Source organism: Phalangium opilio, unplaced genomic scaffold (assembly GCF_054372755.1).
Source record: "Phalangium opilio isolate 3A_F unplaced genomic scaffold, DU_Popi_V2 ptg000060l_1, whole genome shotgun sequence".
NCBI lineage: Eukaryota > Metazoa > Arthropoda > Arachnida > Opiliones > Phalangiidae > Phalangium > Phalangium opilio.
In genome coordinates this window covers 5,943,500-5,961,250 of record NW_028324177.1, presented here as the reverse complement: position 1 = coordinate 5,961,250, position 17,751 = coordinate 5,943,500, and the positions used below count along the sequence as shown (strand labels likewise).

The 17,751-nt window shown below is 35.4% G+C and overlaps 1 long non-coding RNA gene across 2 annotated transcripts; it reads left to right on the top strand.

Moving 5' to 3' along the window:
- The first annotated feature begins 12,189 nt into the window (after positions 1–12,189).
- On the top strand, positions 12,190–13,772 carry LOC149666828 (uncharacterized). 2 transcript variants are annotated; one of them, XR_016368240.1, is made up of 3 exons: positions 12,190–12,987; positions 13,079–13,175; positions 13,245–13,772. It is a non-coding gene; the product is annotated as an uncharacterized LOC149666828 (long non-coding RNA). The 2 variants fall into 2 exon arrangements; XR_016368239.1 differs by lacking the exon at positions 12,190–12,987 and having other exon boundaries at positions 13,025–13,175.
- The last annotated feature ends 3,979 nt before the right edge of the window (positions 13,773–17,751 follow it).

Below are 17,751 nucleotides of genomic sequence, written 5' to 3'. Positions count from 1 at the left end.
AATCACTCAAATTTTTATTCCCTACGATGTGGCTAAAATTATGAGCCCAGCCCTAGGGTCATCTTGTTTATTTCGCGCTCTTTACCTAATCTTCTTCTCTACCGTTCCTTATGGTCACGTAAATCTTCGAGGTCTGAAGAATCGGGGTATTTTGGCCCCTTAGCTTTGGCTTGTTCTTCTCTTTCTGGTTCTTGGGAGAGCTGGGGATTGAATATTACGGCGGACTGAAACACCGTAATATTGTTGTAATAATCTAAAGTGTTAACTGTTATTGATTAAGTTTTTGTTGGCGAAATAATTTAGTTTCATTTTCTTGAACTCAAGTTTATTTTATTGCTCCGGTTTTGCAGGAGAGTGACCAGTTAGGTCCTACCGAGTGTACAGTTTTTTGGTATTCTGATTTTAAAAAGGATAAAAAATTCTCTCTCTCCCTCGCCCGCTCACCTCTTAGCCTTTTTTTAATCCTTCTACAAGGTACTTTTCCTCTCTTTTGGGTTTTTCTATTTAAGAAGTAGAGGTGAGCTGGCCAGAGAGACCGTTTTTCCGAACATCCAAAGTTGAAAACACTTTTACAGAAAAAAAAGATTGTTCACATTGATAAAGGATGGATACAGGTTTTGAAGAAAACATGGAAAATTTTAGCTTATATACAATGGAATAGAAAGATTATACAGGATATTTACAAGTTTACAAGATTACTTTAAATTGTGGAAGAGAAATTATTTTAGTTAAATTTAATTTATTTAATTTTACATAACAAGCTTAAATAGTTGATGACGCTTAGTTATTTTACAAGGTCAGACTCCTTTTGTAAACCGATTTCCCTTTTCCTCACCACATCAACAGTGCACAGCGACCTTATAGGGGGCTTAACTGAAAATCCCCCGCTCTCCGATTCGGAGTTTTTATTATTTTCGCAAACTATAGTTTATATAATAACATGTCTTTTGTCTGATAATACTGAACTTTAATATATTAAACTTCTCTATATGAATAATATGATCAAAATTGTTGTGAATTTAATATTATCGACGCTGTGCAACAAAATGTTTCTCTTGAAATTATATAAGGGGCCCCCAAATCTTCCTAAGCCTACCTGCAAAACAATCCTGGCGGCGCCACTGAGAGTGATCCAGGAATTCTGACGAATTCAGCATTTTGGAAAGCTATGACAACGGATAAAAAACCAATCCCTGAACGCGCCATTTTATCAGGTTCAAATTAATTCATAACCCACACGATCAACGAAGATGGGGGATTTCCACTCAATGAGTAAACTTTAAACTCGAGCAGAAAATTTTATTACGTTACAATACATGAGAATGCACCTTTAGAAATTTGATGTGACCTTACAATCTACCTCGTTTGCAAAAAACCCAAAGAATTTTTAACTATCATTTATCATGGGCAAGGCAAATAGTGGAAAACACATTTGGTATTTTATCAGTAAGGTGCGGAAACGAAATTAGTATCTAGCAAATACAGTTTTTTTCGCAGATTGAAGGTTTTGCATCAGAAGAAACAACACTGAAAATAGTTAAAAACATATGTTTTCTTCACAATTTATTGAGGCAAATTATGATAAAGAAGACCATTAATTGCAACCGATACTTCCCTCCCAGTTCTATGGGCAGAGAAAACCAAGATAGAGATACCAGGTGAATGGAGAAATGATGCGGGTTCTACGCAGCTCAGAGAATTGGGTCGACAAGGTAGTAGAAATAATACCCGATAATGCGAGAAAATTCAAGAAAAACTTTGTCAGTATTTCAATTCCGAAATAGGATTGATTGCTTGGCAAAATAATCAAATATAGTGAATTCTATGAATAAACACAAACACTAGGTTTTTTAATTTTTAATGAACTTAACATGCACTCATATTCTAGCTCATATAGAAGTGTTTCAATGTTTTTACGAGCCAAAGCTTGTTTCTCGGGCTCCAATGCCTCAATGTTTTGTACTAAGGGCAAACAATAAAGCTCTACTGAAGATTGGGGCTTCATTGCTGCTTCGATAGGCACCACGCGTTTTCTTTCCGCAACGCTTTTCGGAATTTCCATTTCTAATTCTTCTTTGGCCTTTCTCTTCGTGTAAGTTGTATTAACCATCTCAATGTCGCTGTCAATTTGCCAGATTGGTTCTGGCAGAATCAAGTTGGGAACATGTCGGAAATTCTGCCAAACCAAAAAAGCAAAATATACCTATAACCATTTTCAGACCAATGTAAACTTAAATTAAAAAACCTCGTATCTTCCCCCACGAACGTTGAATTTTCATGAAACTTAGCACACACATTCTAATAGAATTACTCTATCGAATTAACCCGGTCTCGTTAATTGCGACTCGGTCATTCTAATTGAAATTAAGTAAAAACGGATTTTTTCCGGGAAAAAGCCTTGTATCTTCCCCCAGGAACGGTGAATTTTCTTCAAACTAAGCATACACATTCTTATTGAACTTACAAGTTTTTAATTTATTTTAATTTTACAAGATTTAAACTTCTTTATTTTAATTTTACAAGTTTTAAACTTATTTTTTTTCGCATTAATAAAAAAATACAAGCGTAAATCTGTACCGCAATGATAACAATATTTTATGGCAGATCAGGTGAAAAAAGTGTTCATTCAGTCACCTCTTCTTTATCTTTTTTCGCGACGAGAAAGTTTCAGATGAAGCCAGTAACAATGCACGCTGTTATATCATTTGAAATACATTCAATAACATAGAGGATTGTTTTTAACTTTAAAGTTACCCATATCCCCCATGTAACGGAAGGTGATATTAATCCTTGCTTCTGAATTATCGGGATCTGCTTGCACTGGGATGCGGTGCAACCAAGTACGTTGGCGGCTCCCTTTCATCAAAAGCAAGGACCCATCTTTTAGGTCAACTGTTCTAACTGCGTGCTTTGCCCCAATTGGCTTCATCGGAAACTTTCTAGTTGCTCCAAAAGATAAAGAAGCTATGACGGAATGAACCCCATTTTCATCATCAGCGTGCCACCCAACACAGTCATTACCATTTCTGTACAGATTTATCACCGCCGCGTTGAATTGGAACTTCGTTTCTTGTTCCACCTTTACTTTCATTTCGAATAACTCTCTTGGCCACTCGTTGAGCGCTTCGTGAGTCACGCCTCTTCCGTAACGGTATTCTTCAAAATCTGCATTGGTACAAATGTATAGGACTTTCCTATTCATTTTTTTTTATTTTCTAACATTGGCTCCAATGTCTGCCGAGTTTTTCAAAATTGACGTTTGGGTGGAAACCTGGGTAAAACTCAACGGTTGCACCTCGGCCAAGGATATTTTTCCCCATAGTAATCGTTTGAGGATCATATTCTGCAACATATTAAAACCATTTTAAATTACTCAGAGAATTGGTTAGAAAATAAATAGATTTCAAAAATGAGAACTGAAAAATTAGGGAATGTAAGGGTAGAATTATTCAGGAATGTTTGGTTTAAAGCTGGAATTATTGCTTGCTAAAATTGTATGATTTTTACCTTCTTTTCGTTGAGATGACTCTGATTTGGCGTACGGTTGTGGTATTCTGTTTCGTTGGCTTCTGCTGCCTCGGATAATTTTTTTACCGGGATTTTCGTAATTGTCGAAAGTTTCCCGGGACACGTGTTCCACAGACTGGATGATTGGTGGCGCAAAAATAGACCCTTTAACGGCATCATATAACTCCGAAGCTGTTGGAATTATTTTTATAATTAATGAAAGTAATATTATGTGTATGCAAAACCCGTCAGTTCAAACTGGAGAAAAATTGCGTCTCACGTACTTATGGTTAAAGGTTCCATTTCCAAATTATGGTTTACCATAAAATTGGCCCAAATGTGACTCCCACCCGGATATAGCACCGGAAAATCGGAATTTCCGATGTGGGTAATATCTTCAGACATCGGAAAATGTTTCAAATCGTTTATTTTTTGCGATTTCCAAAATCCCAGGGACACTTAGTTATATGTACCTATTTTGGCTTTTGTCCAGAACATACCGACTTGGATTTGAAAAGCCCTTAACAAAAATAATAATTAACAAATTAAAATGGTGGTCATTTTCATTAGCATTTTCTTTTTAAGAGATTCCAAAATTTCACAAATATCGCCCAAAACCCAATATGCTTTCCGCAGGAATATTATAGCACTTATTTACTCATTTCCGAATATCGAGAGAAATCTAATACTTTGAAATTTGGAATTTACAATTAAAATTTTGAATAAAGCCAACAATTTTCAATGAAAAATTGTTGAACGCCAATTTCGATTCCCATGGAGCAAGAAGATATCTCTCTTACGCACAGTCCTCTCTCGTGTAGTATTTCTGTTTCGGATGAATCCATTTCGGATGATTACGCGAATAACTCGCACACTCTTGAATCTCCAAACCCAAATAGAGAAAGAGAATTCAGGTCGAGCAGCTCTAATTTAGATTTTAACAGCAGTGATTCTGAGGATACCTCAATATCGGAAATACTGTCAGTTAGTCCCGGATTAGATTCTATACATAGTGATTATGATCCGTCCTCAAACATTAGAGACGTTGGTCCACTCTCCATGTCTGAGTAAGTTCGCAAGGACATTCTATCCTGTACTGACGGATTTGAACAGCATGAGGTTAAGAAACGCTTTCCTGAGAAAGTAAAATTTTCCATTGCAAAAGATACTTGGGGTAAAATGAGCGCCCAGCGCCGTTCACCTAAAACTCTTGATTATAACAATTATAAAGTTCTCCTGGATGATATTTTGAAACAAAATAATCCGCAATGTATATGGAATGTTCTTAACCATTATGCGCCAGATAATAGTATCTATTCTGATTTGCTCTTTTCCTGTAATTTATACTGTTCAAGAATGAACGCAACACCAAGACCTTGCCAGGCTAAATGCCATATTAAAATTTTTAAAACTTATAAAGGCATAATTACTAACAGCGGTAAACGTTATCATGAGCCACAGAGTTTAGCTTGTCCTCAGATTAGAGGCGCTAAAAGAGAAACTTTGCGGCAAGAGTTCTTAAAAAACCCTAGATTAAGACCGTTGGAGGCTGTATGGGATCTCGATTCTAAAAACTCATCAACTGATATTAGTATGGGGAACTTAACTAATTCTATACTTAAGACAGGTACGATGAGGCAAATTAGATTCGAGGCTTATCAAAAACAATGCAGATCGAAAGATCTCAACGAATCTTTAACTTTGCTCGGAAAAGACCCTACGTATAGTGGTTATGTATCAACCAAACCGCGTTATGTTTCCCTCTATTCCAAAGCGTCGGTTAATTACACTCGTGACCATGCTAAGCGTGATATTTTATTTTGGGATGGAACTGGCTCGGTAGTGGCCACTGAAAACGTTAAACGTTTTATGTATTACCCCATAGTCATGAGATGTCCAGAAATTGATAAGAAATCTATACCTTTGCCTGTTGCGGAGTTAATAACGGAGGATCAAAGCACGGAGACATTAACCAATTTTCTTTATCACTTCTTTCAAGCGCAAAAAACAATAGCGGGGAAACGTAATGTTATATACTCAGCAGTTATTTCCAGCGATCGAAGTCTCGTTCTGATCACTGCTGCTTTGAAGGTATTTATTGGAATGAGTTTAAATCAGTACTTAGGCATTTTCCGGAGAATTACGGAGGGGGTTGCTAGTGGAGATGACTTTAATTTTACTCTTATTCAGTGTGGCATTTGCCACATGATGAAAGATGGTAGCAGACATATGAAAAAAATTTATAGTACTTCACCCAGTAATAGGGCTGTGCGAATAGTACTTTTTAAGGTTTTCGTCGAATACCAAATAGCAGTGTTTTTGGGAGCCATCTCTCGGCTCGGAATAGGAAAATGACCAAATAATTTGACCAAATATTTTGAAGTTCAAAAATTCGACCAAATTTAAATTTCTATAAAACTATTCTACCAAATTTCAAATTTATAAATAATGGGACACGGAAAGGTACTTTTGAAAAGCTGAAAACTTATTTTTGAACGAATCAAAGGTTTTTTTTTAATCAAAATTAGGTTAGTTGTCAATATATCCCTATTCGCTTTGTAATGTATGACCTCTTCCATGATACTATATTTTTTAATATGTATACTATAGTGACATATTATTAGGAAGTTCAATAGTTAGCTCCGCAGCGAGAAGTTGATAATAACCAGTACCCTTTAAGTTAAAACCTTTAATGATTTATTCTTGTCTATGAACTTCTAAAGACTGAGTGGCTGATTCCAGCTATAGCCTCCTAGATCACGCGACTCGGTGAACGCGGGTAATACTTTTGATAACAGTAGCCACGTCAGAATTTTAAGGCTGTGTCTGCCGAGTCGCGTCATCTATGGGGCCACGGTCCAGCGGACACTATGACAGCGCCCATAGGGATAGGAGCATCACATTTATGTTTCTATCTCTATGACAGCGCCCTCAAATTCACAAAATCAACAGAAAAATTCAAAAACTGGTTGCGAATACCAAATAATTTGGTCAATAGACTGTTAAAAACATTCATTTTCTCGTGGTTTTATCCGCTATAGAATAGTCGGTTTTTCGAAGCTCATTATTTGGTATTCTAGAATTTTGAAAATCATTATTCAATTCGTTGGTGCGAATAGTAAACGTCAATTTCGACCAAATTATTTGGTCCTACCAAATAGTAACGAATAGTCTGCACGGCCCTACCCAGTAAACATAAATTTGGAATGTTTATGATAAGTGTTCTGATAAACAGTTCACTGTTAGAAGAATTGAAGCATAGGATTTACGCTTCGGCTGTCGTACTTCTCTCGGAGTTTAAAACTAAACTTCTTGAACGTTGCTATGAAAACATATCTGATTGGGCAGATCAGTTAAATAGTAATGGAGAAATCAGTGCTTTAGTTAGTAGTGATAGTGATATCCCAGGTGTTAGTATGAGCCCAATGAATAAAGACTCATTAAACATGAGTTGGAATGAAGAAGAAATTTTGTTACCTGATGGGGATGGTAATACTTTTTTTAAAGACATCGCAGATAGAATTATTGATAAAGTTAAACAAGATGTAGCCCGCGAAGAATCCTTTCCTTCATTGCTTTCAAGAAACGAATATTATGGTCCCGACCTTCTAGCATACATGGAAAAAAACTATTATCCCACATCTCCTCTGTGGACTAGGTTTCACTCGGGTGATTTAAGCAGACATTTTGAAGTGGTTCCAGCATCTTACCAGCCTAGGGTTAATTTTAAAGACGGATTAGTGAATTATTTTGATCAAGAGGCACCGACTCAGGGTCATGTTGAAAGTTTCAACTGAGGCGTTAAAGAACAAGCCCTATACGACAAAAAACCTAGGTTAGATTTAGCCATAAAACATTTGTATGAATTGAACAAGAAGTTGTTTAAACGAGCTTTGCTTAACGCTCATAAGCATATACCAAATCAAAGAAGACAAAAACAATTAAAATTACTTGAAGAGAAATTTAAGAAAACGAAACCTCTAGTCCGGGAAGATGCGTCTAATAGAACCAGGGGGATATACCAACAGCCTCCGTTTAAAAAACTAAAATTCAGTCCCACAGTAACGCCAAAAGTGAAGCGTCGAACCTAAGAGAAACGTACACTGTTCCAACCAGCTGGAATTAGGGGGAATCAGGAAAGTAGTAAAATTAACTCCAGTTCGAATGCTAATAATAAGTTGACAGAGTCACATAAGAAAATTTTATTAGGGAAACAATGTTTTGTCGATCAAATGTTGATACAATATTTCACTTTGCTAAAATCAAATTATCCGTGCTTTGAGTTTGAAACTAACGACTTTTACAGACACTTATTTCGCGTGTTAAATCAAGTTCCTCTTCAATGTACAGTGTGGTTGGAGCGAGTGTACGAAAAAATACTATCATGCAAAAGGTTATTAATTATCATGACAAGAGATTTGCATTTCTTCATGCTTGCTATAAAATATTTAGGAGTACGAGATGAGTCAGTACTATTTGAGCTCACTGTGTACGACTCCATGACGATAAAATCGCAAATCGTACGACACATGAAAGAAGCAAACGAAATTGCAAACGCTTTGAGACTAGCTTCTGGTAATTGTAAACAAGAATGGAGTATTAAACAGGCTGGCGACGATTTTCCACCACAACCAGAAGGAAACGGGTGGGATTGCGGTCCAATTACATGTTTGTACGCTAAGTGGGTCATCGTCAACTATCCGGGTAGAAAAAAGGCAGAAAAAGACATTCTGCAATGTCGAGAAATTTATAAAAGAGAAATGGAGAGTGGTATAATTTCAATATGAAAATATTCAAAATGTACCAAGTTTTTGTTTGGGAAAGTGTTTCATTTTAATTAGTCCGGTATTAAAAACTCGTTGCCTAAATACATCTAATTCTTTGACATCATGCCTTACTGAAAATTTTTAGAAATTTAACTAAATCTGAAATAAAATTAATTTTTCAAATGTTTTTGTAAAATAGAAATCAAATTGGTATAATTTATAACTACGGCATTTGGTACACGGAATTACGTCATTTGAATTTGGGCAGCGACGATTTACATGGTGATATTCCATGGTTAGGAAGGTTGAATAAGAGAGAGGGGTCAATGTGCTTAAAATTTAAATAGAATAACAGATGAAGCACAATAGATCTACATTGACCCACAAGTTCATATACGATATTATGATACTATCTCTAGTACTTATTCAACCTATCTAATGACTCTCAACGGATTTGTTCCGTAAGAATCATACCAGCCTTCCCGTGGCGAGAGTCGTAAGTAGCCAGTGTTTAATACCTGTTGTGAAAGATAGGTATATAAACATAGGTGAAACCAATAGGTATTGATGATTAATTGGTAAAAGAGAAATTAAATAAACGAAGCCTTAAATTATTCAATTAGAATGACCGAGTTGCAATTAACGAGACCGGGTTCTTTCAATAGAGGAGTTCAATTAGAATCTGTATGCTTAGTTTCAAGAAAATTCACCGTTCGTGGGGGAAGATACAACGTTTTCCCCCGAAAACTTCCGTTTTTCGTTAATTTCAATTAGAATGACCGAGTTGCAATTAACGAGACCGGGTGCATTCGATAGAGGAGTTCAATTAGAATGTGTATGCTTAGTTTCAAGAAAATTCACCGTTCGTGGGGGAAGATACAACGTTTTCCCCCCGAAAACTTCCGTTTTTGGTTAATTTCAATTAGAATGACCGACTTGCAATTAACGAGACCGAATGCATTCGATAGAGGAGTTCAATTAGAATCTGTATGACTAGTTTCATGAAAATTCACCGTTCGTGGGGGAAGATACAAGTCTTTTTAATTTTAGTTTAAATTGGCCTGAAAACTGTTATAGGTATTTTTTGCTTTTTTGGTTTGGCAGAATTTCCGACACGTTCCCGACTTGATTCTGCCAGAACCATTCTGGCAAATTGACGGCGATGCAAACAGGTGCCAGTAGAATCAAACTAAAGACTTCGAATACACGAGAAATAGTACAAATAACTGGAAGTTAAGTTTAATTACCGGAAACGGAAGTTGTTAGATGTCCTTAGGTATAAAAAACCGGAGACAGAAAGATCCAGGAACCGATAAACGAGAACATAAACCGAAGCGCAAGTAGTAATACTAATTGTAATAATAATAATAATTCAATTCAATTCAATCTTTATTGCGTGTCCATAACACCCGTAGACTTTCTACAATGGGTCACGAGGTCTTAAATTAAGAATACACATTGCATTGTGTAACTAAATAAAATACAATGATTCGAAATTATTTTTTCCTAAAAATTGTTGATATTATGATGTTTAAAATTTATTTTTATGATTTTTCTTTATTAATTATGCCTCTGCCAGATTAAGTACTGTACAATTTATTTTCTGATGGGTAAATTGCTAGTTTAACTACTTAAAAACGAAATATTCAGTTAACTAAATTACCCCTTTTTTAAAATAATTTTCAAAATATGATATTGTATAAAAGAATATATCGAGATTGTTGTAAGAGTTAGACGTTATTTGTAGCCTTGATATATGATTAAGTTCTTGTGGTTTTTTACAGTAAAAATTAGATTTCTGGCGTGTATTCTGCTTTGGAACATTAAGATGGACTCTATATAGTAAACAGGAACAATCCAACTGACACATTAGTGATGTTTTTAGGAAATATATTTCATGCATATTTCGCCCAATTCTTAATGAATGTAGTCCAAGATATTCTATTACGAGACAGTATTTGTAAATAGTTTCACATTTAAAATTGAAATAATAATACTCTATAAATTTTCTTTGAATTCGTTCTAGTTTATGTCGACTCGACTCAGCACATCCTCCATAAATTAAAATATTATTCTCCAAAATACTTCTTACAAGAGATAAATATAGTATCTTAAAAACGTTTCCGGAATTTAATGATTTTGCAGTTTTTAGGGACATTGACAGCGTTCTCATACTACGAGATGTAACGTCAGATATTTGTTCCTTGAAAACAAGCTTACTATCTTATATTATTCACAGATCTTTATGGTAATTCGCTCTATGTTATGTAATTCTATCTAAAGTATAGTTGAAAGTTAACTTATTGGTTTTACGTGTGTAAGTGACAATAGTTGTTTTTTTGGTTATTTAATGGTATTTTATTAAGTAAACTCCACCTTTCAACGCCATCAATGTCTCCTTGGAGAGCTAAGCAATCCTTGTGCGTCTTAATTACTTTGTACAATTTTGAATCATCAGCAAACTGAGATATGTTAGAAGATTTAACATACTTCGATAAGTCATTTACGTTTATTGTAAAAAGAAGGGGTCCCAATGCAGAGCCTTGAGGTACTCCAACAGATGTAGTATAGGGTTGATTAGTTAATTAACCATTGCATTTAATTATATTTTGCCTATTTTGCAAGTACGATCGCAGTATTTATAAAATATCCCCACCCATACCATATTTGCCAAGTTTTCTGAATAGTATTTTATGGTCCATGAGATCGAAAGCCTTACTGAAGTCTAGAAATACGCAATCTACCTGCTCCCCTTAACAGGCTATTAGATACTTTGTCCATAAATTGCAAGAGATTGGTAGTTGTCGACCGACCCTCGCAAAATCCATGCTGGGTTGAACTAGCCAGCGGTTTAAACCAATAACTTTTATGTTTGTTAAGGACCATTTCAAAAATCTTAGCAAATCTATATCTATATTAATCAAAACGCGTCTTGGATTTAACCAAGACCTAAAAAGTATCGATAAGAAGAGAGTTAAGCAAGTGACTGAAGGCCCAGATATAAAAAGTTTTTTTTAAATTAAGACTTACATGCTTAAGATGCTGTTCGGACAGTGGGACAAAGGACGATCTTTCTCGTAGAGCTTAACATGGCGGGTGGGTAAAAAAGGAGAGGGCGTCGGCCGTCGGACAGCCCCTTTAAGAAACTAATGTTCCATCACCCTATTCCATTGAATAAACTTAATTTTCTGGTAGTCAATTTATTCCCTCTCAATAATTTGAAAAATTTACTTATCTCGGGTTTTCGAGCACAATTCCATTCCCCGTTTACATTTTATAACTACATTTATCATTTTTAGGAGAGTACGTGTATGGCTTTGTGTCGTTAATAGGTTGCTAACATATCCCCGTTCATGGTCTGAACGATTTATAGTGAAACCTTTTGTTTTTGTGCAAATTTGAACAATGGCGGCAAATTCAATAGGGACGTTATGATTTTTAGTCTTGGTTAAACTTAATATATGTAAGAGGGAAAGACACGGGGAAAATACTTTTCCTTCCATATCGCTCGATGGAAAGATCATAAAAAGAGTAGAGACGTCGAGGGGTCAACCCCCTGTATATCCCGATACTGAGGATTGACATCTCTCTTTTTTAAGTAGAAAGGGTCTATAGCAGCGGTATGATAGACTACGGTCACACGGTTCTATGCCAGGCCCATGGCGTCTCTATCGTTTCTATGGTTCGCAAGCAGTAGGGGGTGCATACTATTCGAAATTTTTTTGATATTCTTTGTTGTAAACTTGTAATTGTCAACTTAAGGGCGCTAAGGGTGTGAGAGTGTCAGCTGGACTTACTCAGCGCGGTCGTAGCCTGAAAATTCTGACTTGGCTAGTTTGCAATATAGCCTGCGTTCACCCAGTCGCGTGATCTAGGAGGCTGTGACTCGACTCTGCTACTTAGTCTGTATCAGGCTTGGAAATAAGGTTTATTTCTGAACTAGTCCTTCGGACCAGTGACCCCTGATGTCTTAAATATGAAACTGGTTCCGGGGTCAGTAACCCTTCCCCTATTTATTTTTCTACTGGTCCCAGGACTTGCGGCCGTTCTCTCTTCTAAAAAAATCTCTCTCGGCTTAGGGTTGTATACACAACTGGACTCATGGAGCCGAAATTTATGTTAAAATGAAAATAATTAAAGAGGTCCCCATATCAATTTTTAATAAAAGTTGGAATTAATAAACTAGTCATTGGGACCAGTGACCCTCACGTTTTGAATAAAAAAAGTGGTCCAAGCTATTAATAAACTGGTTTTTGACCTGTAAACCTGTCTTATTTCCTAGCCTGGACTTTGTATATGTTCAGGAACAAGGTTAATGAATGTATTAACGGTTTTTAAAGGAATATGGGATTTATCAGGGATAGCCCTGGATTTATATACTTGTCGCCGCGAATCTTCCTATATAAATGTAGTATTTCTAGTAGTCGCAGAGACTTCTGGTAGCACTCTGTACGCAATAGGTAGAATACTTTTATAGAAATTGAAATTATTATTATTTACAAAATAAAATTTGGTCGAATTATTTCGTAGTTGTCCTATTTCAAGCCTAGGAATGTTCTCAAAAACAATTATTATTTGGTGACGAATACCTTAAAAAGTACTATTCACACGGAATTTTGGAGCAGCTTAACGCGTAATTGAGTGGGCTATTACCTTGGTGACGAGGCCAGCGAAAGAAGGCACGAGAGTGGCACAAGGCGTACTTCTAGTCGATGTATACAACTATGCATCCTCCTTGTTCGTATCGGGCATAGCAGAAGCTAAAGCAGACTACGACTAAATCGTTTTGTCATTGTTACGTGTAGTTTTATGGTATTTTTCATGACGAAATCCCCTAAAAATGATAAATGTAGTTATAAAATGTAAACGGGGAATGGAATTGTGCTCGAAAACCCGAGATAAGTAAATTTTTCACATTATTGAGAGGGAATAAATTGACTACCAGTAAATTAAGTTTATTCAATGGAATAGGGTGATGGAACATTAGTTTCTTAAAGGGGCTGTCCGACGGCCGACGCCCTCTCCTTTTTTACCCACCCGCCATGTTAAGCTCTACGAGAAAGATCGTCCTTTGTCCCACTGTCCGAACAGCATCTTAAGCATGTAAGTCTTAATTTAAAAAAAACTTTTTATATCTGGGCCTTCAGTCACTTGCTTAACTCTCTTCTTATCGATACTTTTTAGGTCTTGGTTAAATCCAAGACGCGTTTTGATTAATATCTGTGACTTCGGTCTTAATTTTTATTAATTTTGTGTAGACACGTTGGTGATTTTATATTGATTATTTCAACGCTTATTTCTGCATGCCGTAGAATAGGGAGCTAACAGTTGTGACCCTGAAACGTCACACCCTTCTATCACTTACTGGAGTTTCATCCCCCTAACGGTTGGAAACGCGCAAAAATGACAACCAGATAGGGCCTGCGTGACGTCAGACTATCTCATCCCCTAGCCAGTTGTTAGCTCCGTATAGGAAGTAGTTCATCATTCAATAGAAAATTGTTGAGAGATCGGAGTTATGGGAACGTCACATGAATATTTTTAGTCTAAATTGTATGACCTGAGCTGACAAAGATTGTAGTATCACACTATAGAGATCTTTCAGTTGACTAGCAGTACGTCACACTCTCCCAAGTCTTACCGCGGTTCTGGTAGCCATATTGGGTGGTCTCAGCTTCATCCCTGCTTTAAACCCACCAATATGGCAGCGTAAATTACGTCACGAGACTCGGCTCCTCCTCCAACTGAAAGCTCTCTATTTCAGGTGGACCAAGACCAGATGCTCTATTACAAATTTTTGAGCCCCATTTCCAATGTCATTGTTTGAACAAGATCTTATTTAAAATGGATAATTTTTTTAACCTTGACGGGAAATGAAACATATAGAATATGCCATCTAACTTTAACCTAGTTTAAAGAACTAAGATAGTATTTTTTTTGTCGAAAATGGCATTAAATTAGTAAACTAGCAATACTTTAGCAATATTTCGGGGTGAAAACAAATCCAATTTTGTAATATTTTGGGAAAGATGTTAATTCGATAATAATAAGAAGAAATACAATAACAGGCACACATTCAGTCATTCAGTTTTAATGTTATTAGCTCCACCCTTAAGTACAATTCTAATTGGATTCAGCCTTTGGGAAATTGAAGTTGATGTTTAAATGATTTGCCGGAATGCTAGGAGGTCAGGCAATGGAAGTATGCTTTGATTTATCATTAAATATAGGAAATAACAGGATTAAATTATAATTTACTTGTAATCATGAAATTAATGGTAATTTTATGCGCTGTAAACTATTTTACTTTTAATAAAGTTAAATGACAGTTATGGTAATTTATTGATGACAAAAGTTAGGGTTAATAATATTATTTCATATAATAGTTAAAATACAAATAGGAATGTTTTAAGTAATGGCTGTTTAATAATTACTTTCAAATTGCATTAAGAATGTTTTTGTTTGACTATTTTCAAGTTTTTAAACACGCATGATTATGATATTGGAAGGCGCAAAAGATTTATCTAAAAAAACATTTGGTTTGATACTTGCCACGTTTATTTACAGCATGTAATTTGGGCTTAATTTCCCTAGTTGTTTTTAATTATGGTATTCATTATAAATTTATTCCAGTCAATAAATATATTGTTTTTTACGTTTAAAGGTAAAAGTTGCATATTTTAAAGGGTTTTTCCAAAGAAAATTGTTTTTTGACACCAGAAAGGCTTTTGAGGATAATTAGCGATTGCTAATTATTACTATTGAACTCAGATGGCGTTGGTTAATGTCATTAATTGTAGTTTTTTTACTGGTTCCATCGCTTTTGATTTTGTTTTGTTGATGTAGAATCTGCAGTTCAGTTCAGAGAATTAATGAGGTGCCTTGTATTTCGTTAGTGACATCTCCAATCCAGTTGATTTTAGGTTTTTTTTCTATATTTATTACTATTGAACTCAGAAGGCATTACTGCTTAACATCATTAATTGGCAGCATTTTTTTACTGGTTCCCTTGACCTTGTTTTGTTTGGCAAACGTCCGTTAAACAATGTAATATACCATCATGGTATATTACCTTTAAGGCGTTTTGACGAAAATTGAAGCCCAAGGTTAATCAGTTGGTATTTTAGAGTAACGAGTGAAGTACTTGAGGTTTAATCGGGTGGTGAAGGAGGGAGGATTTGGGGTATTTCACCACCCGCGGACGCGGGGTAGTCAGTTCCTGTAGGGTAGGCATGCTGACAAGCCCCTTATTCCCTCAAAACTTTGTCGCCCAGAAGCTTGGCTTACAGGAGTGCGCCTAACTCCCAACATAGTCAAGCACATAATTTTAGTAACAAACCATTGCTTTTCTAAATTTTAACAACGTTGAGGCAACTTTTTGCCCGAAAAAGGTTTTTTTGCGAATCTATAGCTGTTATGAACTTCTATTGTGTTGATGAACTTGTAGGCACGGCTTGCCAAACCGTAACGTAATTATATAGGGAAACCAAAGAGTTGACATGTATTATTTGGCCTTGATACAGCTTGATGTTCTTTAGACACTGACTCAAGCCAATAGAAAGGTTATTTCTTTGAATATCTTTGCTGTTCTTAATCCAAAGACGCTCTCACTCTGTGAACACGCCAGTATAAAGTGTCTGTTATTTCGATGGAGAAGTTGAATATATTTCTTGATTTGTCTATCGAAGTCTTGTTGTGGGTTTTTTTATAATGATGATGATCATCATATTTTTGAGCTGTGTAGGTTTAATCTTTTACTACACTGGTAATAGCTATGATGAATTATCTTTCTGTTGAAGCTTAGCAGTTGGCACGAGTTGATACGATACGCATGTAGTTGTACGAAATTAGTCTTTAAATTGTATGTTTTAAACTTGAAAATATACACTGCTTGTAGTATTTATTTCGGAATAATTTTGATCTTCGTTATATTAGTTACGTAAAGGGGCGGGGGTTGAAAGAAAACTTTACAATTTACTGGCAATTATATGTTCATTTAAATATAAGATTTTGAGGGTCTATTTTTAAAATTTTGTCACGCAACTCTTAACTTTAAGTTTGGAAACAGTGCTGCTAGAACATGGCAATTATTGTTTTGCGCGTGGGTTACCAAAGGGACAATGAAAAGGTTATTAATTTTTGGGAAAAAAAAATATTCCACAAGACTTTGCAAATTGTACCCCTGTTGGATTTACGCAATGCAACCTGCCACGCAGACTACCCCAGCTGGTGAGAAACACAAAGAGACTATGCAAAACTTCCTGGAATATTAATTGGAAAAATGGTTTAGTTGTTTTAATAACAAGGGTAATGTCTATATATATTGGTAACCACAATTTGGGAAATAATTTTCACACTTTATAAAAACAAATTATGCAACAATAGTAGGATATTAGTTATAGGACAAATTAATAAGTTCATATGGCTTTTTTTAAGCCTAACTAATAAATAGTTTAAAAATCAATTTTTGTAAGTGGCATCGGATTGGGACGGGTAAACATTATTGATAAGTTATAGAAAGAAAATGTTATATTAATAGATAATATTTAAACATAAAATCTTTGCTAATCTTTGATATTGTAACAGGATAATATTAGATTAGATTAATTTAATTTAATGTTTTTGAATGGTTTTAAATTGTTAATGTAAAAAAGTTATGGGCGTCTTAATTTAAAAAAAATAGCGCGCTTAAAAGAGAAAAAAATGGAAGATGCGAAACTGATATTTAGAAAACTCTTTGAATATATTAATTTTAATCAGTATTTATTTAAAATTTGGATACGAGTGTCTAAATCTCAGTTCAAAAAATCTGTTCAATGTTAACTAATAGGATGAGTTTGTCTCAATAGTTTCACCAGCTTATTAAAGAATTATATTTAATCACATAGCATTACCAACAGGGGTTACGTTTTTAGCGTGTTTTTTACATAAAACACAATTGGGGCAAGACTAATACAGAGTACTAAAAACCCTTCACTAGAAAATTCTAAAATTAATGCAAGAATCATCGCCTTTTTTTCGTTACAATAGCATGGCCCTACAATCCTCCCTCCTCTCCCTTTCACGGTTATTATAGTAGGCAACATCAAAATTACTCCAGAACCATCGTTAACCTTAAACTTGCTCTAGGATTAACAATCTTACCCAGTCATAAATTACTTTAAAGGGAATATGAAACTATTAGTATATCTTTGACAGATATGATGCTCCTTTCTGGAATATTGAAATTTTAAGCTTTACGCGGGGTAAATTTGATATGGATTCTTCAAGCACGTTAGATTCTCTTTAATGCGTCTGGACTCTTTCCAAGAGCAGAACAGTGACGTCAGTCAAGTTACTGACGAATCTCTCCCTTTTTCTGATCATTGTATCACTGACATCGTACCAGCCGTTGTCTTTTCTCACAAAGTTCACATAATGTCCCTCGGCCAACGATTCACCTTTATGAATAATCACCCCTTTAGTTTTAAAAAGCATC